General features: G+C 40.6%; 1 long non-coding RNA gene across 1 annotated transcript; it reads right to left on the reverse strand.

Moving 5' to 3' along the window:
- Window positions 1–5,285: 5,285 nt before the first annotated feature.
- On the reverse strand, window positions 5,286–8,597 carry LOC149395141 (uncharacterized). The gene is made up of 3 exons (XR_016296948.1): window positions 8,196–8,597; window positions 6,646–6,774; window positions 5,286–5,629 (listed from the first exon to the last, which is right to left on the reverse strand). It is a non-coding gene; the product is annotated as an uncharacterized LOC149395141 (long non-coding RNA).
- Window positions 8,598–21,168: the final 12,571 nt, after the last annotated feature.

Below are 21,168 nucleotides of genomic sequence, written 5' to 3' on the forward strand. Positions count from 1 at the left end.
GACCAGATCATAAAGAAACACATCAACAAGAGGGATTGCAGTTTTAGGCCGAGGCACCGTCATTCTTATCACCAACGCCATCTGAGACACTGTCATCGTTCCCCTCATCGTTGTCAGAATCCTCAGCATCTTCAGTATCCTCAGCATCATCAGCATCATCAGCTTGATCAGACTGAGCAGTGGTAGCATCAACATCACCTGGAGGAGCGGTAAGGTTGCGAACAAGAGCTTAACATTTGGACTTCCTGCAAGAGAGAGTCTCGATAGTCTTTTTGACGACTTCAATCTCCTCAATGAGCTCTTTCAGAACATTCCTTTGAACCTCTTCAGAAACTGAACCCAAATTCAAATTGCTCCCAGAGGCGACAGATGTTGCAACCGATGGTCTGACAAGGTCACGAGCATGTTTCCCTTCAAAGAGCTTGTGACTGATGTTAAGAACTCCAGGTCTTTTCCTGCCACAAAGAATTCTCCTAAGAAAAAAGCAGCTTTGGCACTTTAAGGAATAAAAATTATTTGAAACAAATCTACGCTTGTTGAAGGTTTTAAAATAAAGATATAGTAGATGGTTTTTTCAACAGCATGTTCTTGATGTTGGGGTTTTTAATGATATATGACTCTCTTTTTCTCATGCGTGAGTTCTATTAAAACTCTTATTAATGTACCTTTGTTCTCGTTCATGGGAAAAACGGCGTATGTATAACTCAATGAAATACAACCATTTAATAACATTATTCTATTCCTAAATACTTTCCGGACCAGACGGAATATTCGGAGAAAAAACTCCAAGTGGCTCCCTATTTCTCATTTTGTTTTTAGTCTTTTCGTTATAAAAGTAGCTTGTAGTGCTCTGACTCAAGTATTTGTAGCAGCTAGTTATACGCAGAATATTCTTGTTTTGCTTAAGCAGAATTCCAGTGATGATGGAAGGAAACCCGATGGGAAGCTTCACTGCAAAGGATTTGGCATGTTTTGCCAGGTGATCAAAGACAAATTCACCAAAGTCGAAGGAGGAACGAGTACCTATCTGGTAGATCAGACGAGCCAGTTCAGCCTTGATACTAGACCCATGAGAAGAGGGGGCCCAGTTAGCGATGTCGATGCAATAGAGAATCGAGTACTTGGCAGTGAGATCAGAAGAGGGTAAAGTTCCCTTGGAAGGCCAAACTTTGGTCTCCTCACCAGTAATCTCTTTTGCAATAATGTCCAGAGAAGGAACACGATCAGCAGTGATGATTTTCCCTCGACCAAGAAATTTGGTGATAACATCTGGAGAAATCTCAAAGCAGTGTCCTCTGACTTAGACATTCCTGAATTCAGCATCACCAGGGACATCAAAGGAAGAGGAGAGATTGATGATAAACTCCTTCACTAGAGTCGGGTAGTAGACTCCTATGTTGGTGACAGTCTTGAGCATCTCAGCATCGTGCAGAAGCTCTATGATGACATCGATCTTAAGAGCCTCAGCAAATAATTCCTTTTCAGGAAAGATGGCTCGGTGATACACAAACGTCCACTTGAGGACACCGTCTTCCTTATGAAAAGAGACATTGTCCAAGGGTGCAGCAGAGATATTCTTTGGAAGCTTTTGCCCTCCCACGGATCTCTTGTTCCCTATCCCAAGAGAAATCACAGGTTCTTCTTCTTCAACATCAGCGAGCTTGTCAAAGGGGAGACATAGGAGTCACACCGGGCTTCTTTCCTCTTTTCTTAATCATGCCAACCTTAACTTTCTTCTTCTTCTTTTTCGAGATGGGAACATCAGGCACACTTTCTCCCAAAAACTTTCTCTTCTTCTTTCTCTTCTCAGCCAGAAGAGTGGCAATATAAATGTCATCGTCTTGCTGGACTTTCTCCTTCAGAGAGGCAAGAATATCTTCTCCAGCATCCTGACATCTATCAGTGTCTCCCTCATGCCTCAGAGGAGAAGATGTCGGAACATCCTTCAAGATATCTCCACTTAATCCCAAAATTCCGTCAATTGCATCAATGGGAGGGGGTTCTTTCTCATCCAGAAGAGATTTCAAAGTATCACTGTCCCTAGGGTTCTCTTCAGAGGGAATGAAAGTTTCAGGATTACCTTGCACTATTTTGTGAGGGCTTTCAAGAGGAGACCCGTATGTGAGGGTTTCTTCCTCGGCAACGACATCATCCTCTCTTCTTCCTTCGAAAGAGCTACTGGAACTGACTTCTCCGGTATTGTCAGTGATAGTAAGAGAGGATTTCTTGATCATGGCCTTTCTGACGGCGGAGAGAGAGGGGTTTTCAGGAGGAATTGATGACCCAGTGATTGCACCTCCGGCCTGACCATCGGCGCGCTTACTGGGTCGCAATCCTCGAACCCGGACACCGTGCTTGTTGCTCTCCTGCCCTGGCCCCTTTGTCTTGACATCTTTCGCTCTCATTGTTGTCTTCTCTTTCTTAGAAGGGATAATGGTGTTGATACCGCTTCTTGTTCCTAGCATTTTGAAGAGAATTACAAGAAAACTGCCACACAAATAACCGTCGAGAAGGGTGATAGCGCAAATTAGAGAAATATTTGGAAAGAATGGCGATGAAACACGAAAAATATCAAAAGTTGAACAAGAGGTAACTTCCCAGTCTTTCTCGAGAATGGAACCGTCTGCATGTATGAGAAACCGGTAAGGAACAACACGACGTCGTGACATGGAATGGGCCTTGATCCATCTCAAGCCCAAAATAAGAATAGGTGGCATTTTAGCGCGGCAACACAATCGAATGGGCCAACCAGAAAAATGGGCCCATGAGAAAGCTTTCACGAAACGCACACGAACATAAATCAGAGAAGTACCAGCCTTGACAACATAGAGGATAAAACCAAAATTCCCTCCAAAAATCAGTAATTGCTATTGTTCAATCACGCACGATCCTAGGGAGGATCGGAGATTTTCAAACCGGTTAGCATCCAAGGCCTTAGTGAAAATGTCTGCGAGCTGTTTTTCGGTGTGAATATATTCGAGTTTGATCTTTTTATCTTCCACAAGATCTCGAATGAAATGATGTCTGATCTCAATATTCTTAGTCTTACTTTGTTGAACTGGATTCTTTGGTTGATGGCACTGATATTGTCGCAGAATAATGTCATGACTGTTGGAATCGATCTAGGGTTTAAGAAAAAGTTTAACACTTCGGTAAGCGGCGGAATTTTAAAAAATTTCTTTTAACAAGTAAAACGATTTTACTAACCTAGACAAAGAGCAAGCACATGTAAATAAAAACTATGATTAGCATAAATAATTTACTAACCTTTTAGAAGCTTGAACGTTGATGAGCCTTCAGAAGTTTTAAAACGTTCGTCTCCCTCGCAACACTTCTCTCTTGTTTCCTCGCCAACTCGAGCAACCACGAAAGTTTCTATCACAAGAATCACTCGAGAAAGAAAGGAATTAGTGTGTGGGCACTTTTAAACACGATAACTCAAGAACAAGTCTTAGAGTCGAAGAGCTAAAACACTAGGTCAAATGTGGACCTAGGTGCCAAAACAAAAACCTAAAATAACTAGAGAGAGAGAGAGAGAGGATCGGCCACAAGGTCTAGAGAGAGAAGCTCTCAATCTCTAACTTATGTGGAATGACTAGAATGAGAGGAATGAGGTCTCTATTTATAGGGGAGGCATGAGCGAATCTTATTTCCTCTTTTCTACCCATGTTGGATGTTCATGACATGTCATGCAAGTCCTTGGATTTGTTTCCTCATTCGTTCTCTCTTAGTTGGCCGAAAATGCACTTTCCTTCTAGAGGAAATTCGTTTCCTCTTTTTCTTTTGGCAAGTATCTTCATACATTAATGCACAAAATAAACTCTCTTTCCCACTATGGCATGAACGAAATTCAGCCTTACTTTCCTTGGGTTGGATGAAATTTGAGCTTCTAGAAGGAGCTTATAGATGTTTCTTCATTTGTTCATGACAACATAAGAAAAGCCCATTAAAAATTTTTCAAGTAAAATTCTATGAAATGAAATTAATCCTCAAGGCCCAAATTCTTTAAGTTGGCCGTGTGATTTAAATTTCATTTGTTATCATATGACAATGTCAAAAAATTTATTGACATTCATTTCGTCCTATGTCTAAAAAGACAAAAATACCCTTTAGACAATTTTCACAAAACTTGTCTCGTTCTTGTTTTGACTTAGCTGCTAGTTTACCTATTCCTACTCGATATGATTTGTGACAGTGACCTCATGGATCCAAATGAACAAAGCTTGAGCTAAATACTTAGATTCAAAAGTACACAAACCTTTTCCAATTTTAGCTTAATGTCAACTGACTCCACTAAAGAGTTGACACTGAAAATCTCTCGGTTCAAATGAATTTATTTTATACTCAAGAATTCAACCTAATTGTAATGAGCGGATCCACTGAATATTATCTATGTTTACCCTTCATGAGTATCATCAGCTAGTCGGGATTTACAAAATTACCATTTTACCCTTCTAGCTGTTATTTCCTCAACTCCTTTGTCGCTTGTGAATAAGTCAGAAACAATGTATTGACGAGGAGCTAACAAGTCACATTGTTTCATCCAAAAGAGTCAAGACTCAATTTGGACACTGGCCAGTTCATTTATTCACATTCCAAGTAACAAAGCATGAGGTGATATACATTGCATTTCAGCAATCTTGTACATGAATTCCATATCTATGAGAACTTCACAAAGTTACTCATGACATTCTCACAACTTAGTACTTCACCAATAGGCCCTGTTCGGAATCACATAGTGAGTCCGAACTTTGACTTTCTCAAATGAGAATACGTAAGTTGTGAAATGGCATGTCTCATTTCAGGATTAAGGTAAGCATGATGTAATTCATACGTAGTGACTTCGAGACATAAGAGGTTAAATGGTTTGTTCTTATCTTGTCTCTAGAAGTGCACTGGTCAATTCAGTACCTTTGTAAGATACTTAGAAGAACTATAGAGTCTCCAACTGTCAATGCCCCATAACCAGACATCATAGATTCTCCTAACAATCGTACTGAGGTCAATAGTCCTTTGACCCTTAGATTGCGAATATATCATTTTAAGCAAACTACGAAGAGTTTGTTCAGGCAAATCTACATTTGTCTCTTCGTAAGTTGTTAAGTTTGTTTATGGACTAAAGACTAATGTTTTATCATAAAGCTTCAAACAGACAAGGAAGAATGAATGAACGTTTCAACTTTTTATTAATAAATAAGCAATTACAAGCAAGAGTGTTCGTGAGACTTTATTACATCAAATGTATAAAATAAAGATTACATCCCTTCTTGTGGGCACCATTGTCACGACCCGCGAGCCTTAGCTCGCCCGCGAGCCGCGGCAGAGGACTTCCGTATCTTACTTGACATAAATAAAATTCATAAAAACTTTGGTGGAAGCGCTTCCGGAAAACATTTTCTAGAAAAACTTTTAAAATATTTACTTAAACGTCTCAAAAATATGGGCGAATTTTTCGTTTTTTTTAAACATACTATTTAAAACTTCACAAACAAAAGACTCGTATTTTAAAAACAAAACAGACTTATTCGCCCTTGACTTAGCCACAGGTCGGCAGCCGTACATACACACGCCTACTTACTTACCGGCTTTTACTGATGCTCTGCTTAATCTTCTTTAGCTTTGCCTTTATCTACAATATCAAGATAATAACTGTGAGTCGAAAGACTCAGTAAGCGGATATCTATATAACTAATGCATCGTGCACATTAAACACATAAGCAATACATAACATGCAATTCATATCTTATCATAACTTACAGAAGTATCGGCTTAGGTCCCGATAAATCCACCTTTCTTAAAAATCAATCGGCTTAGGTCCCGATAGATTCATCTTACTTAGGAATAACTCAGCTTAGGTCCCGAGATATTCCCCTTACTTAAGAATTCACCAGCTTAGGTCCCGGTGATTCACATCATAACATACTTTCATCATAATCTATGGAATTACCAGCTTAGGTCCCGGTAACTCCTCTTACTTGAGAATATGCCAGCTTAGGTCCCGGCAATTCCCATCATACAATACATTTCCTGCTCGGGATCCCTTAATGTTATCCGCACGACACATGTCTTATTGGCGCCAGACAGGAGGGTGCACAGTCTCCTGCCTAATCCCCATGTGGTACCAGCACGAAGCATAATAGGTACCTGCTAACATGGGGTATATGTCGGAGGCGGTACCATTCTGTGTTTTCTCTTTAATTAACCTAACATGAGAGACTGTTTAGTTCGGGTTCAATCCCGATCTTACATATATTCTTTTCGCTTATTAATTCGTGGCTTATAAGATCTCAGGATGTGACTCCCAAAGATCCTATCATAATATCCTCGCTTCTGAATACGAGTCTTAATAACAGTCTCTCATAACCCAGTTTACTAGGACTGGATCTCTTAGGGGGAACTAACTAAACACGTAACAAAGGCTCGGGTTCCTAGTTACCTCTAGCCATTTTTGTTAGCCGGACTAATTCCGTTTCCCAATTCGTTAGCGGCTTAAAGCCCTTAATCTTGATAGTGACTTATCTTTCGGCTTATCTTAATCTTGCTTACTAGAAAGCACATAAAAATAACTAATGCACATACAATATATGTATATATAGATATATATATAATATTTCTTGATATTGTAGATGCCTAAAATCCACTTACCTGGATAACGATTCTCACGAATCCTGAAATCTTCTCTTCCAAACAAAAGGGTTCTTCTTAACTTCACGTAACCCAGTCCACGTAAGCTCTTTCTGCTCGTTGCTAATCTTTATAGCAATCTGGACTTATCTATGGAAGAGAAAGATCGAACGTCGAGCGTACTTAGTATCTCATCCCTCGATACACTAACGTACATACTTCTACTGGAAAGAAAGCTCACAAGGAACGTATTCAAAACGTCCTCCTATTCACGCTACTCAGAGCGTCTTAAACACAAGCAATCAAGAACACACAGGACAAAACAGAGATGCAGAAAGAATCGACGCCTATAAATAAGGCCTTGACATCGCTTTTCTAATCTAAGCTAAGGAACGTTCTACACTATTCGACCACCTATTCTTCTGAGTGGGTAAAGTCCACTGCTTAGAATAGGTTCCCGAGGGTCGAAACTAAGAGAAAAGAACGTATATAGAAGTTATTACTAACAATCTATAGCATATGTAAGTTATATGAAAATAACTCAAAACGATACTTTTCAAATATGTTCTAGAAAATATCTTTGACTTGTCTCTTTTATTGACAAGTTATAACCATTTGAGAAATGAAATACATAACGTAAAAACCTTTCATTTAAAATAAACCAAGTCGTTTATTTTTAATGTCTAACCATATTGCAAATAATTTTGGGTTCGATTTAATAAAATGTTTATGAAATAACCGAACCCTCGGTTCGTAGTCGAACCTTTCTTTTATTTCTATTTTCTTACGTAAATAAAATATTTCTCGTTGATATTCTTTTTCAAAATTAAAAGAGTCGAGCTTATAGTCGAACTCGATTTTTAGTACATATCTTAAATAAGGATATTAAGTAGTTACTTAAATAATCAACGAGCTTATAACGATAACATAATAATTTATTTTTCTTTACTAATTATATTGAAACGAACTTTACCATAAACATAATAACATATTAATTAAAGATTCGTAACTAGCACGAGTCGAGACTCGAGACAAACCCCGACTCGCCTTAACTAATCGGAGACGTCTCAAGTCCCCGGGCAGAGGCCCGAACCTTCCAAGTCCGCGCCACCTCGCCGTCTAGAGCTGCTGCCCCGAGCCCTGTTCAGCCCACTTAAAACCGAGCCTAACTCTCGACAACAACTCGCACACAAACTTCACCAAAGCCAAACAATTTCACACGGCCAACAGTTCACACGGCCAATCCAAACTTACAATGACAACAACAACAGTCGGCACAAACAAGGCAAAACATCACCGAGAATCCACAGCAAAACATCAGAAACATCACAGCATAACAACAACGCATCATCGGTCATATAACAGAGAACGAGCAACAAAATATTGATCGGGACAAGCACATGAACGAGAAGCCATTTTTGAAACCGAGCTCAGCTCTAAATTTAAGAGAATCATCACCGAATCCACGAGAGGATAATCCAAACAAAAACCCCCAAATCTCAAAACCCTAGATATATAATTTCTTCTCAAATCCGAGCAGTAGAGGAAGAGAAGTTCAAAATCGAGCTTACCTTCTCCGTCGCCGTCCCTCTCTCCTTCTTCTCCGACGATTTTCTCTGCTCCGGCGTCCTCGACATGCTCGCGGCGGCGCTAGTTCCTTCTCGGCCGCGTGTGGGTGGCGCTCGGGCTCGGTGGCTGTCGGCCAAGCGTCCCCTTCGCGAGCTCACCCTCGTCTCGCTCTCTTCCTCTCTCTCTCTCTCTCTCGGCTCTCTCTCTCTCTCCCGTGCTCTCTTCTTCTTCTTTCTCTTTTCTTTTCCTTTCTTTTTTTTTCTCGCGTGGGCTGGTGTGGTTTGGCCGATCAAGTGATATTCATCACTTAAATACGATTTCACTTCTTCCTTTCACTCGGCAAAGTGATAAACATCACTTTAAAAAAAATCTCATTTCTTTGATTGATGACGTGGATAGGCAATCCTTATCCTATTATTCACAAACCAATCTCTTTTCCTTGTTTTCTTTCAAATGGGTCCCTTAAAAATCATTACAACCAAGTCCTCTTCATATAATTATTTAATTAAATCCATAATCGAACGGATTATAATTATATGATTCGAACGGAGAATTTTCTCGTTCGTCCTCGATTAATTAAAATATATTTAAGGTTTTCACGGAATTAATTCTCGTTCTTGAGAATTTATTTCTTAAATTAATTTCCGGAATATTTCCTCGGAATTAATTTATTAATCGAGATAAATTCGATAATTCCTTTATTTATTCCGAGATTTCTCATAACCTTAACATATTTAAAATTAATTCGATAAATCCATTGGACCATAATTCACTCAAGAATTTAGTTGTAACATCGGAAGCTCGTTTATTATTTTCAAATCTCCAAATACGAGTGATGCAAAAGCTCGTCCTTACAACCATTGACAACAAACTCCCACTTGACTCAAAGAAGATGTGCGTAGTACTTCATGCCTAATCCCTCTCGATGTTGGTCGAAGATCTTGTTCACTAGGGCCTTGGTGAATGGATCTGCTAGGTTGTCCACCGTTGAGATCTTCTTCACTTCCATGTCTCCGCGCTGCACGATCTCTCGAATCAAATGGTATTTCCTCTCAATATGTTTAGAGCGCTTATGGCTTCGAGGTTCCTTTGAGTTAGCAACAGCCCGACTATTATCACAATAAAGGGTCATGGGCTCGTCGACGTTTGGACCAACTTCCAAATACTTAAGGAATTTTTTAAGCCATACAGCCTCTTTGAATGCTTCACAAGCAGCCACATATTCCGCTTCCATTGTGGAGTCAGCAATGCAAGATTGCTTATTACTTCTCCATACAACAGCTCCACCATTAAAGATGAACACAGATCCTGAAGTGGATTTCCTGGAATCCTTATCCGCTTGAAAATCGGAGTCGGTATATCCCGTCATAGTCAGGTCAGTTTCATCGAATCTATTATTCCATGACCTATATGCTTGCTTTAATCCATAAATGGACTTAAGCAACTCACAAACCTTGGTCTCTTGACCTTCTTCCATGAAACCGTCTGGTAGAGCCATATAAATGCGCTCGTCAAGATTTCCATTCAAGAAGGCAGTCTTGACATCCATTTGCCAGATCTCATAATCGAGAGCTACAGCTATGGATATGAGTATGCGGATGGATTTAAGCATCGCGACTGGCGAGAAGGTTTCTTCATAGTCAATCCCTTCTTGTTGGGTATAACCCTTAGCCACTAGTCGTGCTTTGAACGTCTCGACGTTCCCATCCGGACCCTTTTTCTTCTTGTATGTTGACTTACACCCTACGGGTTTAATCCCTTCAGCAAGGTCTACAAGTTTCCAGAAGTTCTTGACATACATCGAGTGCATCTCAACTTTCATGGCGTCAAGCCAAAGGTTTGATTCAGAACAAGCCATCGCTTGGCTATAGGAAACAGGATCATCCATGTCAGAGACGGTTACGAGAGAGTCTCCATAACACATGTACCTGTCAGGCTTTTGAGTAGCCCTCCCACTACGTCGAAGTACTACTTGACGAGATTCTGATGAGTTAGGTTGTGTTTCAGTTGGGGTAAGAACAGTTCTTACAGATGAGGTAGAAGCTTCCTCACCCAACTTTTCTTCAAGCACAATTTTGCTTCTAGGTTTTGCATCCTTCATAAAGTCCTCCTCAAGGAAACGAGCATTCGTGCTAACGAAAGTCTTATCATCCTCGGGATTATAGAAAGTAAAACCCTTGGTTTCCTTTGGATATCCAACGAACAGACACAATTCTAACCTACTAGCCAACTTGCTAGTCTTTTGCCATAGCACGTGTGCGGGACAACCCTAAATTTTGATGCAGCCAAGATTCAATTTATCGCCAGTCCATCGTTCATAAGGAGTACCAAAAACCGTCTTGGACGGAACTTGGTTCAGAATATAAGCGGCTGTTTCGAGGGCATATCCCCAAAAGGAAAGAGGGAGTGATGAGTAACTCATCATTGATCTAACCATCTCCATAAGAGTTCGGTTTCTTCTCTCTGACACTCCGTTTTGTTGAGGTGTTCCAGGTGCGGTAAGCTGAGAAGCGATACCTTCTTCTTTAAGAAAGTCATCGAACTCTCCAAACATATACTCACCACCTCAATCAGATCGAAGGGTTTTGATCACTTTGCCAGTTTGCTTTTCCACTAAATCCCTAAAGACCTTAAATACGTTAAAGGTCTCGGATTTGTGTTTGAGCAAATAGACAAAACCATATCACGAGTAATCATCAGTGAAGGTAACAAAGTATTCGTATCCTCCATGTGCCTGTTGGCTGAGCGGATCACATACATCAGAATGTACTAGTTCCAGCAACTCAGTGGCTCTTCGACCCTTATCGGAGAAAGGTCGCTTAGTCATTTTTCCTTCTATGCAGGATTAACAAGTAGGCAGTGAACCTATTGCAGAGGCTTGGAGTGGACCGTCCCTCACAAGTCTCTTAATCCTATCTAGACTGATATGACCAAGTCTTAAGTGCCATAGGTATGTTGATTTTGTTAGATCGGAGGATTCAGAAAGTTTGATCCTCTTTGGCTCCCTAATTAGATCATTATCTATTTCGGTGTCTAAAAGAGAAGGTTGAGTGGGATAGATGTAGAAAAGAGCATTCTTCATACATGCATCAGTGATAAAAGAATTATCAGGAAACGAAATACGAATTCCATTCTTAATGAACTTTAAACAATAATCTTGCTCAAGAAGACACTACTACAAATACTGTTTTCTGGTGCAGCAGTCAATCGGGTACGACTATGTCGCACCCATAGGCTGAAAATATTTTTAGCGGCCAACTTCCCCCGCTTTTGGTAAGAATATCATTGGGTGCGAATTTTCGCACCAAAAAATACTGACAGGGGTTATTGGGTGCGACTAAGTCGCACCCAAAAGAGTCATTGGGTGCGAGAAAGTCGCACCCAAAGGTCCCAAATTTTTGAGCGGCCAAATTTTCCCCCTCTTTTACAAATATCATTGGGTGCGACTTTGTCGCACCCAAAAGGATCATTGGGTGCGACTTTGTCGCACCCTAAAGTGTCATTGGGTGCGACAAAGTCGCACCCAAATTCAAAGGGTTATATAAATTAAAGTGCTGCTCGGTTTTCATTCTACCCGAGTCAAAACTTAAGCTCTCTATCTTTGATTTCTCTCCTAAATATTCTCCAACCACCACCACACTCCGAGCTCCGTCTCTGCCGCCACTCCGAGCTTCGTCGGCTCCCTCTCACTCTTAACTCTATCGCCACCATAACTCTTTTCCTCTTCTTCTTCCTTTCTTCTCCCTCGCGCGCTGTCAGTCGTGACCCTATCCACTGCGCGCGCTCCAGCCGAGGAAAGAAAGTCGCTGTGAGTCACGAGGACGCCGGATCAGGAGCGACCATCGGGGAAGGAGTGAGAGAGCGCCGGAGAATCTAATTCCACAAAACAAGGTGAGGATTCTTGACCTCGAGTTGATTTTGGATTTTTGAGTTCCGAAATTCAAATTTGGGGGTTTCGGATTTCAAAGATGATTTTTGTGAAATTGATTGGTTTTGGTTGCTCATTGAAGTCGATTAGTGATGGTAATAGCTTGAATTTGTGGATTGAGTTCGGATTTCCTTGGTTTGGTAGTGATTGGCCAAAATTTGATGAACTAGGGTTTGAAGATTCGAATTTTGGGGCTTTTGATTTTTGCGTGACCAGCCCTTCCGTGACCAGCACCGAGCCTCCGCTGCAGCCCGTCCGACCAGCCCCTCCCCTGCTGCCTCTCCGACCAGCTCCTCCGACCTGTCCTGAGCCTCCGACCAGCCCCTCCGCTTCACTAGGTATTTTTCATAATTTGATTAGTATTTTGATTAGTAGTTTAGTTTGATTAGTAATTTAGTTTATAATTAGTTAGTTAGTTTGTAATTGATTTGTAATGAATTAGTTAATTAGTTTGTAATTAATTGATTAAATTAAATTTGTTCTAATTAGTTTTAGGTTTTTTAGTTTAATACTTACATGTTTAGGTTGTTTAGTTTTGATTAGTTTAGGTTAATTGAAATTTTAATTAGTTTGATAATATGTTTAAGTTGTTTAGTTTTAATTTGTTTAGGTTAATTGAAATTGTAATTAGTTTAATAATATGTTTAGGTTGTTTAGTTTTGATTAGTTTAGGTTAATTAATTGAAATTGTCAATTTGAAATTGTAATTAGTTTAATAATATGTTTAAGTTGTTTAGTTTTGATTAGTTTAGGTTAATTGAAATTGTCAAATTGAAATTGTAATTAATTTAATAATATGTTTAGGTTGTTTAGTTTTGATTAGTTTAGGTTAATTGAAATTGTCAAATTGAAGTTGTAATTAGTTTAATAATATGTGTTAAATTGTTAATCATGAAATTAAAATTAGTTAAGTTATTGTAAAAATGAGTTGAGAATATTGTATTTTTGTTGTAAACGAGCTACGGAGGTTCTGTTTAGGGTTTTGTTTATTATTAGGATAGTTTTCGATGATTTGTATATGCTTTTAAATGAGTTTGCAGGTTTTTGGTTTGTTAGTATTATAGGGGAAACTCTGCCGAAATTTAGATTGAGTTTCTAGCCTATTATTCTCAAAACCCTAATTTTTTCAATTCGACTTCAAATAGCATAAAATTCATAATCTCATCTTCATTCATTGATCTTCGTCCCGTAGCAATAAGTAATCGACTTCATTCGTTTTCGTCACTTAGCAACAACTCTTAATAATTGTTCTTTTTCCCTTTCGTTTAGCGAAATCAATGTCCAATCCAAGTAGAGATTGGATCACCGAGAACAATCAGTTGTCCTTGCAGTATAAAATCGGAGTTAATGAATTTATCTGCGCTGCAAGAAGATTTCCGAACGATAATTACGAATATCGATGTCCTTGCAAGCCTTGCAACAACGTGAGATGGCACGACATTGGGGTTGTAAGGCATCATCTGTTAAACAAAGGGTTTACCCCGGGCTACACAGAATGGTATCATCATGGCAAGGTCGTGCGTTCCGTCGGTCATCTTAAAGAAGTCTCCGTCGGAGAAACAGCCCAGAGAGGAGTAGGAGGAATACATGCTGCTGTGCAGGATATAAGAGATCACGAGGATTTCGATGGTGTTATGGAGCCGGCTCCGAGCGATGTGCGTGCGGAGGAGCAAGTGGAAGACTTGTTCACCAAGTTGGAAGCGGAATTGTACCCTGGATGCAAGGAGTTTTCGTCGTTGTCATTCTTGGTTCAGGTGATGCACCTTAAAGTCACGAACCATTGGACGAACAAGTCGTTCATAGAACTGCTGCAGCTTTTGAGGAAGTCTCATCCAGCCGGTAATCGAATACCGGAGAAGCACTACGAGGCAAAAGCAAAGCTGAAGCGTTTCGGCATGGGATACGAGATGATCGACGCGTGCATTAATGACTGTGTCCTATTCCGAAAACATCTCGCGAATGTCGACGTGTGCCCGATATGTAACGAGAGTAGATGGAAGCCAACTGGTAAGAAGATACCGCAAAAGATATTGCGATATTTTCCCTTGAAAGATCGATTGAAGCGAATGTACGCATCTCGACACACGACGCTTCATATGCAGTGCCACGAAAGAGATCGCGTCAGGGAAGCTAGCGTTCTACGACATCCTACGGATGGTACATCGTGGAAGAATTTGGACGAGAGATACCTAGGTTTTGCTGCAGAGCCTCGGAACGTGCGGCTTGGGCTAGCTGCGGATGGATTCAACCCGTTTGGGGATATGAACCTATCATACATCATGTGGCCTGTAGTATTTACGGCGTACAACTTGCCGCCTTGGTTGTGCATGAAGAAAGAGTATCTGATGCTCACGCTTCTGATCCCTGGGCCTCATTCACCAGGAAAAGACATGGACGTTTTTTTGCAGCCTGTGGTTGAAGAGCTGAAAGAACTGTGGGAGAATGGAGTCCGCGTTCGTGATGGATCCAAAGATGAAGTGTTTCGGTTACGTGCCGCGTTACTTTGGATGATAAACGATTTTCCGGCTAGATCGTATTTATCGGGATGGAGCGGCCAGGGGTATCTCGCTTGCCCTACGTGCAACTTTGACACGCCGTCCCTAAAAGTCAGAAACATGATTGTCTACTACGACAATCGCCGATTCTTAAAAAGGCGTCACCAATTGAGGAAAAGCAACGATCACTACAAAGATAAGCACGAGAAACGAAATAAACCCGAGAAGTTGACTTCGCAAGACATACTCGCTCAGTTGGCTAATGTTTCTTGCCCGACTACTGGCAAACACGCTGCCTCTGTAGGCAAAAAACGAAGGCGAGCTGAGTGCGAACTGAATTGAACCAAGAAAAGCATCTTTTACGAGTTGCCGTACTGGTCTGATTCGCAGTTGAAACACAACATGGACATGATGCACATAGAGAAGAACGTGTGTGAGAATCTTCTCGGGACGATGCTCAGTGTAAGGACAAGTTTCTGCGTCACTCGTATTTGGAGATAATAAGCGAGTTTCCGTTGTTACAACTAAATTCTCGAGTGGGTTATATTTCAATGGATTTATCGAATTAATTTTAAATATGTTAAGGTTATGGAAATCTCGGAATAAATAAAGGAATTATCGAGTTTATCTCGATTAGTAAATTAATTCCGAGGAAATATTCCGGAAATTAATTTAAGAAACAAATTCTCAAGGAAGAGAATTAATTCCGATAAACCTTAAATATATTTTAATTAATCGAGAACGAACGAGAAAATTCTCGGGTCGAATCATATAATTATAATCCGCTCGATAATGGATTTAATTAAATAATTGTATGAAAGGACGTGGTTGTAACAATTTTTAAGGGACCCATTTGAAAGAAAACAAGGAAAAGAGTTTGGATTGTGAATAAGATGTTTTTTTTCCTAGCTTGCCACGTCATCTATGACTCATCTTCTTCACAAAGTGATAAGTATCACTTGGCCGAGTGAAGAAGAAAAGAATCGGCAACCAGGAAAAAAAAAGAAAGGAAAAGAAGAGAAAAGAAGAAGCAGAAGAAAACTGAGCGGGAGAGAGAGAGAGAGCTCGGGGAAGAGAAAGGCCGAGAGAGAGCAGAAGAGAACGAGAGAGCGAGTGAGCGAGACTGGGGAAGGAGAACGCTCGGCCGAGAGCCATCGAGCCCGCGCGCGCATCCCAGCCGAGCAGAGCGCCGACGCCGCGAGTCACCAAGGACCGTCGCCGAGGAAAATCACGCTGGGAAAGAGAGAGAGAACCCTGGAGACTCTAAATCCATGAAAGAATTTGGGTAAGAAATCAAACCCGTTAATTGGTGATATCTAGGGTTTAAGATTGGGGGTTTTTCATGGTTTGAGGTTTGGAACGAGATTGATGATGATTATTTGTTTTGGGGTGATTTTGGATGAGTTTGATTTGAAATTTTTCCAGCCGTGTGTTTGTTTTGATTTTTGGACGAGATTGAGATTCCTCGGTTTTGGTTCTGGCCGTGTGACTGAGATTAGTTGTTTTGGGTTTCTTTGGACGAGTTATTGTTGTTGTTTGTGATATTGTTGCTGACTGTGTACGTGTAAGGTTGTTTTGGAAGTTTTGTTATAGAGTTGTTAAGTCGTTCTCTTTTGTTGTGAGTTGTGTCAAGTGTTAGACTCGGTCTAGGTGGGCGGCGCAGGCCGGCAGCGGTTCGGGACGGCGAGGGCGCTGTCCAATAGTGTCGGAGCTGCTGCGCGAGTGACGACGGAGCGGGGCTGGTCAGCGAGGTTCATCGGCTCGGTTGGGACGAGCTGTTGGGCCGGGGACGGCAGCAACTTTGTGGCGGCTCTCGGGGGGCTGTTCACGGCTGTCGGGTTTCGTTCGGAGACTCGCGAAGTCTCGGTTTAGTGTTAGAAAGCCGAGAAATTTCCCGAGTCTCGACTCGTGCTAGTGTGAACCTATAATTATTTTTGTTGGGTCGTTCTAGATTATGAGAGTTGCGATATAATATCAATATGTATGTTTTGTAATTAAGCTCGTTTAATATAAGTTAGTAAGAAAAATAAATTAATATGTATCGTTATTAAACTCATTGATGATTCAATCAAATTATTTAGTATCCTCATTTGATTTACGTTTCAAAACCGAGTTCGACTATAAGCTCGACTCTTTTGATTTGGAAAACGAATATCAACGAGAAATGTTTTATTTACGTTCTCAAACGTTATAACTTGTCAATAAAAAGAGACAAGTCAAAAATATTTTCTAGAACATATTTGTAAAGTATCATTTTGAGTTATTTTCATATAACTTCTGTATGCTATAGATTGTTAGTAAGAGTTTCTTTATACGTTCTTTTCTTTTTGTTTCAACCTTCGGGAACCTATTCTAAGCAGTGGGTTTTGCCTAGTCCAAAGAATAGGTGGTCGAATAGTATGGAACGTTCCTTAGCTTAGACCAGAGAAGTTATGTCAGGGCCTTATTTTTAGGCGTCAATTCTTTTCTGTATCTCTGTTTTGCCTCCGTGAATTCTCTGTTCTTCGTGTTTGTAACGCTCTGAGTAGCGTGACTAGGAGAACGTTTTGAATACGTTCCGTATGAGCTTTCTTTTAGTAGAAGTGTGTACGTTAGTAGATCCATGGACGAGATACTGAGTATGTTCGATGTTCGATCTTTCTCTTCCATAGATAAGTCCAGAGTGCTATCAGGATTAGCAGGAGAAGCTTACGAGGACTGGGTTATACGTGAAGTTAAGAAGAACCCTTTTATCTGGAAGAGAAGAATTCAGGATTCGAAAGAATCGTTATCCGGGTAAGTGGATTATAGGCACCTACAATATCAAGAAATATTATATATATCTTTATATATATATACATATATTGTACGTGCATTTTCTATATGCTTTCTAGTAAGCAAGAGTAAGATAAACCAAAAGACAATTCACTATCAAGATTAAGGGCTTTAAGCCGCTAACGAATTGGGAAACGGAATTAGTCCGGTTAACAAAAATGGCTAGAGGTAACTAGGAACCCGAGCCTTTGCTATGTGTTTAGTTAGCCACCTTCCAGAGATCCAGTCATAGTAAACTGGATTATGAGAGACTGAAGTTAAGACTCGTATTCAAAAGCGAGAATATTATGATAGGATCTTTGGGAGTCGCATCTCAAGATCTTATAAGTCACGAGTTAATAAGCGAAAAGAATATATGGTAAGATCGGGATTAAACCCGAATTAAGCAGTCTCTCATGTTAAGTTAATTAAAGAGAAAACATAGAATGGTACCACCTCCGACATATACCCCTTGTTAGCAGGTACCTATTATGCTTCGTGCTGGTACCACATGGGGATTAGGCAGGAGACTGTGCACCCTCCTGTCTGGCGCCAATAAGACATGTGTCGTGCGGATATCATTAAGGGATCCCGAGCAGGAAATGTATTGTATGATGGGAATTGCCGGGACCTAAGCTGGCATATTCTCAAGTAAGAGGAGTTACCGGGACCTAAGCTGGTAATTCCATAGATTATGATAAACGAATGTTATGATGTGAATCACCGGGACCTAAGCTGGTGAATTCTTAAGTAAGAGAAATCTCTCGGGACCTAAGCTGAGTGATTCCTAAGCAGGATGAATCTATCGGGACCTAGGCCGATTGATTCTCAAGTAAGGTGGATTTATCGGGACCTAAGCCGATACTTCCGCAAGTTATGAAAAGATATGAACTCATGTTATGTATTGTTTATGTGTTATGTGCATTGTGCATTAGATATGTAGATATCCGCTTACTGAGTCTTTCGACTCACAGTTATTATCTTGATATTGTAGATAAAGGAAAGGCTAAAGAAGACTGAGCAGAGCATCAGCGAAACTGGTAAGTAAGTAGGCGTGTGTATGTACGGCTGCCGACCTGTGGCTAAGTCAAGGGCGAATGAGTCTGTTTTGTTTTTAAAAGACGAGTCTTTTGTTTATAAAGTTTTAAATAGTATGTTTTAAGAAAAACGAAAAATTCGCCCATATTTTTGAGACGTTTATGTAAATATTTTAAAAAGTTTTTCTAGAAAATGTTTTCTGGAAGCGCTTCCACGAAAGTTTTTATGAATTTTATTTATGTTAAGTAAGATACGAAGATCTCTGCCGCGGCTCGTGGGCGAGCTAAGGCTCGCGGGTCGTGACACTCAGCTTGGAAAAGAAGAACTATGACACCGAGAAGGCGAGGCTTGATTTGATGGACTTGGGCATCAAGACCGCTTTGCATTTGGAACCAAATGGGGGTGGGTATTACAAACCGCGAGCGTCATACGTTTTGACCCTTGAGTAGAGACAGCGATTTACAGAGTTCTTAAAATCTGTCAAATTTCCCGATGGTCTCGCTGGGAATTTAAAAAAAAATGTGACAACTGATGGGAAGCTCACAGGTTTGAAGTCGCATGATTGCCACGTGATCTTGCAAAGATTGTTGGCTGTTGGTATTCTCCCTTTTGTGCCAAACCCAATACATGATACGATCACTGAGCTTTGCAACTTTTTCAAGTTGATAAGTTTGAGAACATTAAGAGCCGAAGATCTTGAAAGAGCGCAAGAGTCTATCGTCGAGATCTTATGTAAGCTTGAGATGATATTTCCACCTGCTTTTTTCACGATCATGGTTCACGTGGCAATGCATCTACCAGAGGAAGCGTTGCACGGCGGCCCGGTGCATATGCGGTGGATGTACCCTTTTGAGAGATACCTTGGGACGTTAAAACATTTTGTCAAAAATAAAGCTAGACTAGAAGGCTCTATTGTAGAAGCTTATGTTGTAGAAGAAGCTCTAACGTTCATTGCAAGGTATCTTGAAGATAAGAAAGTAGTTGATGAAGTTCAAGTGCGAGACCTCTCCGTTTTTCGATCCGAGATGTGTGTGCCTTATGGGATGATGAACAAGATAGTATTAGACGATGAGCAAAGACAAAAAGTGGAGTGGTACATCTATACCAACTGTCCTGAAGTGGATCCGTATTTGGTGTAAGTAATCGATCCACTTGCTTCTCTAAGTTATTTCATTGTTGTATTTTGTTTAAGCAATGTTTTAAACAACAACGAGCATTTGGATTTCCTGAACGAATATGGAGTTTGCGATATTGAAGCGGAGCATAGAAAAGGATTCAAAGATTGGTTTGTGAACAAGGTAATAACACAATAACCCGTTTTTTTATAAACACACAAGTGCTCACCAATACTTTGTTTCGTAATAACCAGATTTTTGAAATGAAAGCTAGTGGCTCTGACGTGTCTGACGAGATCTACTTACTTTCTATCGGTTCCCTTCAAGTCGCTTATCAATATCCATGCTGCTTTGTTAACGGCGTGAAGTTCCTTACTCATCGTCGCAATAATCAACGAGTCACTCAAAATAGCGGTGTATGTGTGCATGTGGATGATTTCACTTACTACGGTCGGATGGAAGACGTCATGGTGCTGAATTATAGGTCGACTATCATGTTGTATTATTCAAATGTATATGGTACGGTGACAAGCACGATTCTCGGCGACTAGTTCACAACGATAAGACTACTGGAGAAACGAGTGCTTTTACCGCGAAACAGTGGTTTACAGAGGAGCCGTACATACTCGCGATTCAGGCGAAACAAGTTTTTTACATCAAAGATCTTGTTTTAGGTGGTAACTGGGAAATCGTTCAATAATGCAATCATCGAGGGATTTGGGACGTTCCTGAAGTTGACCCCACCACCTCAGCCTCGATTCTGTTGACAATAGAATTGTCAAACATCGATCGTCTGAATCATCGACACAAAATCGAAGATGCTGAGATAGTAAATATTGTTGACGATGGTGAGGAAGACGATGATGATCATGAGGAATGCATTGTTTTTGAGGGAGAAGATATTGATGTTGATGTTGATGTTGATGTTGATATAGGTAGTGATGACGATGAATGAGAACTATCTATGTAACCACGGTTTTCCTCCGCCATATGTGAGGTTTTATAATAAAATATATCCGTGGTGTCACCCACGTTTTTGTATGATGTTGTTCCCTTTTGTTTTGTGATGTATGTTGTTCACAAATGTTGTTTTATTTTATACGATGTCAATTTACAAATGTTGTTTTCATTTTATAGGATGTCGACCGTTTCAAGTTCTGGTGGAGATTCGCCACAGAGACCGGATTCTCAAGGTCCGCCACATGAACCTGATTCTCAAGGTCCTAAGAAATCAAGGGGACCAACAACCGGTTCGACGTCGGCGCGAGCAACACATGGTGTACCTGGTGCGAAGGTGGTCAAGTGGGACCCAATAAACAAAACATTCTATCAAGAGATAAGGAATGAAAATAAAAAGGTTGGACTATTTAACAACCGCCTCGGTGCTTTGGTGAAAGCACATATCCCGCCTATGACTCGTGATTGGAGTGAAGTGACGCCCCAGACGTTGGCTGCTATTTTGAGCGCACTTCATTCCGAGTTCAGATTTGTGTACACGGATCCTGACACCGGCGAGGATCTGCCTGCGGATTGCTTTCAGAATATGATTAATCAGGATATCATTCGGAATGCCAAGATCAGGCGAAGCAACCAGAAGTCCAAGCTA

The sequence above is a fragment of the Urtica dioica genome, chromosome 5, assembly GCF_054948205.1.
Source record: "Urtica dioica subsp. dioica isolate 48M chromosome 5, U.dioica_male_clone48M_v1_H2, whole genome shotgun sequence".
Taxonomy (NCBI): Eukaryota; Viridiplantae; Streptophyta; class Magnoliopsida; order Rosales; family Urticaceae; genus Urtica; species Urtica dioica.